Source organism: Penaeus vannamei, chromosome 16 (assembly GCF_042767895.1).
Source record: "Penaeus vannamei isolate JL-2024 chromosome 16, ASM4276789v1, whole genome shotgun sequence".
NCBI lineage: Eukaryota > Metazoa > Arthropoda > Malacostraca > Decapoda > Penaeidae > Penaeus > Penaeus vannamei.
Window position 1 is genome coordinate 3,371,688 of NC_091564.1, and position 5,000 is coordinate 3,376,687.

Here is a 5,000-nt window from a genome sequence, read left to right on the forward strand (position 1 = left end):
TCATCGTGTGTGTGTGTGTGCATAATACGTGTGTGTATGTATGTATGTGTGTGCGTGTGTATGACCTTTCCTGCGCACACCGACCAACATCTAAATATCCATTTTGCACCGTGATATATGCATAATTTTGCATTTTATTCGATCCGCGTTAAGTTATATGATACACCCTCTTGATTTATAACGCGCATAACACACAGCACGTCCATTACGTACACACGTGAGAATGCTAATGATATCGGAAGGTAACAGTGTATCCCATTAAACCATTAAACACCAAGCACCATTTTGCGTTTTTTTTATTTCTATTTTTTTTTTTTTTTTTTATCGTGATTTATAATGCGGTTTATAATAACGCGGAAGAAGTTATTTAGCGACCGTTTATCTGCGTTACAAGAGGTTCGCTAATTTCAAGAAATGCGAAACTGTCTTGTGTTATTATTTTCGGCGTGACTTCTGCACGACGCCCGCCCGCCCGCACGCCCGCTGCTCTCCTCGGATTTGCAAGTGGGCGTATTGACTGACAGACTAACCGGAAGTGATCGTGCATGTAGCCGTTGGCGTGTGTGTCTATAGGAAGCCGTGCTGTCAAGTGTCACGGGATAAATCTGTCAAGCGGTTGGGGTCATATCCGACTGTGTTTTTTTCTCTCCCTTAGTTATCTCCCTTCATTTCGTTATTCCTTGTTTATTTTTTTTCTTTCTGTATTCTCTTCTTCTTCTTCATATTCTTTTTCTTCATCTCTTTCGTTTGTCTTCAATTTCCGATTCCTCGTCTCTTTGTCTCCTTCCTCTTCTTCTTTTCCTCTTCCTTCTCCTGCTTCGTCCTCCTCTTTAGTACTTCTCCTCGCCCCCCACCCCCCACCCCAGAGAGCCGATGCCAAGGACAGAGCCGAGGAAGCGATCGCACCCCATCAGGTACCTCGCGAATACCCATCAGTGCCCTTCCGAGGAGGAGCACCGCCGCCCGACCCCGTCCGCGCGAGTATTCCGGAGCCAATCAGAACCCCCGGCCGATGATACCTATAAGAATCTGCTTCTTCTTTCGTTCTTCTCCTTCGTCTTCTTCGTCTTGTTCTTCGTCTTTATTTTTTTAGGCTGTTTCTGTATCTGTGTGTCTCTCTTTTTTTTGTGGGGGTTTTAATTTTTTTCTCTCTCTCTTTCTCTCTCTTCTCTCTCTCTCTCTCTCTCTCTCTCTCTCTCTCTCTCTCTCTCTCTCTCTCTCTCTCTCTCTCTCTCTCTCTCTCTCTCTCTCTCTCTCTCTCTCTCTCATTTTCTCTCCCTCCATCCCTCTCCCTCTCTCCATCCCCATCTCTCCATCTCCCTCTCCCTCTCTCCATCTCTTTCACCCCCATTTATTTTCTTCACTACCCCCCTTCTCCCTTTTATCATCCCCCCTCCCCCACTCACCCCCCACCCCCCTCTCACCATCAAGGGGGCGCCGGTAAGATGTTTTGACTAGTCACTCCTAAGACGAGTAATAGCAAGCCATTTTTCAAGCCAGGGTAAAACAGACACCTTCAATAAATTAAACCCTCGTTTGGGGTAAGGGAGAGAGGGTGTGAGGGGATGGGGGGTGGGAGAGGGGGATGGGGGGTGGGAGAGGGGGAAGGGTAGGGAAGGGGGGGGGGTGGGAGGAGAGAGAGACAGAGAGAGAGAAGGGGGGGAGAGGAAGAGGAGGAGGAGGAAGAGGAGAGGGGATGGAGGGAGATGGAAGAGGGGGAAGGGTAGGGAAGGGGGAGAGGGAGGAGAGAGAGACAGAGAGAGAGGGCGGGGGGGATGAAGGAGAGAGGAGGAAGAGGAGAGGGGATGGGAGGAGGTGGAAGAAAGGGGAAGGGAGTGCGGGAGGGATGGGTGAAGGAGGGGGGAGAGAAGGAAGAGGAGGAAGGGGCGAGGAGGGGAGAGGGGGGAGGGGGGTTTTACTATTTGTTTAGCAGGTTCTCGATATTCCTCTCACGTCCTCCCGCTGCCCATCGCTTATACCGCGGTACCCTCGTCATTTCTCATGTTTTAGAAATGATCTGAGGGGAGCCGGGTGTAGGAGGGGGAGGGGGAGGGGTGGGGAGAGGAGTGGAGGAGCGGGGGAAGGAGGAATGGAGGGAAAAGGAGAGGTGGGAGAAGGAGAAGGAGAAGGAGAGGGAGAAGATGAAGATAAGAAGGAAAAGGAGAACGGGAGAGGGAGATAGCGGTAAGAAGGAAAAGGAGAACAAGAGGTAGAAGGAAAAGAAAAAAGGAGGTAAGACAGAGAGAGATGTTGAAATAAAAAAAAAAAAAAACGAGAAAGAGAAAGAAAAGGCAAAATAAATATTTAAAAAATAACGATTAGCGGGAAAATTTAAGAAACAAAATACGAAAAAGAGTATAAATAAACCAAACACGATCCCGCAGGTGAGAATATTCCACACCTTTTGTTTTCTCTCTCTCCTTTTTTCTCTCTTTTTTTCTCTCTCTTTCCTTTTTTTCCCCTTTTCTCTCTCTCTTTCCTTTATTTCCTTTTTTCTCTCTCTCCTTTTTCCATTTTTTTTATCACAAACCCAATTTCAGAGCGTGCAAAACCCCCTCCTTCGCAACGCTCAAAGACGCTCCCTTTGCAACCTCTCGTGCAGCTTCCAGGTCCCCTTTTTTACTCGCATCTCCGGTAATTGATTCAATAGTTCCATATTCGGGCAACAACTGCATCCCAGCCCGACCGCCACGGAATCGCCGATCAGGAGGGCGGGCCGAAATCTGCGATCGTGTCTCGCAATCATACTAATTACGTAAATTCGGCTAAAGTCGGGCGAATTCGGGTCGGGCCATCTAGGGGGGGGGGAGAGGGGGGAGGAGAATGGGAGGGAGAGAGAGAGATAGAGAGAGAGAGAGAGAGGGAGGGAAGGAAGGGAGGGAGAGAGGCAGAGAAGGGAAAGGGATGAAGGGTAGGATGAAGGGTAGGATGAAGGGAGGGAAGGAGGGAGAGAAGGGAAGGATGAAGGGAAGGATGAAGGGAAGGATGAAGGGTAGGATGAAGGGAAGGATGAAGGGAAGGATGAAGGGAGAGAGAGAGAGAGAGAGAAAAGACAGAAACAAAGAGAGAACACTGAAACGAAAAAGAATAACGAGAAAAAGAAAGAAGAACCCTTATGAACGAAAGAAAGAGAGAGATCCCAAAAAAATAAAACCGAAAGAAACAGAATGAAAGAGAAGACGAAGGAAAAAATAAGATATTAATAATAATAATAATAATGACCATAAGAGGGCAGCAGATGCGACCTATTCCCGCCCGCAGCTTCCAACGGCGAGCTTGCAACAACGATCAACATATCAAGATGCAAGTGCAACAGCTGATCATCTCAGAGATACAGCTGATTGTGGGTTGTGTCCGATATTTTTTTATTATTTTTTTTTTCGTCTTATTTGGTGTGTGTGTATGTGTGTGTGTGTGTGTGTGTGTGTGTGTGTGTGTGTGTGTGTGTGTGTGTGTGTGTGTGTGTGTGTGTGTGTGTGTGTGTGTGTGTGTCTTCAGAGGCGCCGTTCTGCGATGTTGTCAATATTATTCTCTAGTTTATTATTATTATCATTATTATTATGGTCATTATCATCTTTATTGCTATTATTATTATTATTTTTATTATTATTATTATTATTATTATTATTATTATTATTATTATTGTTATTATTATTATTATTATTATTATTATTATTATTATTATTATTATTATTATTATTATTATTATTGCTATTATTATTATTATTTTATTATTATTATTATTGTTATTATTATTGTTTCTGTTGTTTTTGTTATTATCATTTTTATCCTTATTACTATTATTATTATTATTATTATTATTATTATTATTATTATTATTATTATTATTATTATTATTATTATTATTGTTATTATTATTATTATTATTATTATTATTATTATTATTATTATCATCATTATTATTATCATCATCATCATAATTATTATTTTCGTTATTATTATCGTTATTATCATCACCATTATTATTATTATCATTATCATTATAATTATTGTCGTTGTAGCTGTTAATATTAATATTATTATTGTCGTTGTTATTAGCATGATTTTCATTATTATTGTTATTAATATTATTTTCATTTGTTGGTGTTTTTGTTGCTACTATTATTTTTTTTCTGTTATGGTTATTGTTATTATCATTATTATCATTGCCATGATTATTATTTTTATCATTATTATAATTATTATCATTATTATTATTGTTATTATTATTATTATTATTATTATTATTATCCTTACTATTATAATGACTACTGTTATTAACATTGTTAGTTATTGTTATTATTATTATTATTACTATTATTGTTGTTATTATCACCATTATTATCATTATTATTACTATTATAATTGTTATTACTCTTGTCATCATTTCAATACCATTAATATTGCTATTTTTGCTATTATGATGATCATCGGCATCATCATTACCATTATATCACTACTGTCTTAACTTTCTTCGTCATTATCATCGTCATTATTAATACAATAATTCTTAATGCGATGGTTATTGTTATCACTATTTCCATCGTTTTGCTGTCATTGGTGGTGTTGTTCTTGATGTTTTGATTGTTGATGTTGTAACTCACCTTCACATTCAGCGGTGCGATGCTTTGGGGTGTAAAGACAAACATTCTATCGCGAAGTATTTCATTTTATTTATCTGTTTTCGTTTTCCTTTATTCCTTTCCGGGATGGATTGAATCAATGCTTATTTTCAGACGAGGATATAGCTTGGTTATTATCCCCAAAAAGGGTTTATTCGTTAGCGAAGAAATATATATACACACGCAACATTGTCGTTATAGTCCGCCATCGAGAAATATTTATGTCAACAGCCAAGTGACAATATATATATATATATATATATACATATATATATATTTATTTATATATATATATATATATACATATATATATATATATTTATTTATATATATATATATATATATATATATATATATATATATATATATATATATATT

General features: G+C 39.0%; 1 protein-coding gene across 7 annotated transcripts in view; it reads left to right on the forward strand.

The window, feature by feature from the left end:
- LOC113803216 (T-box transcription factor TBX3) overlaps nt 1-5,000 on the forward strand; it is a 238,007-nt gene that overhangs the window by 149,097 nt on the left and 83,910 nt on the right. The window lies entirely within an intron of this gene.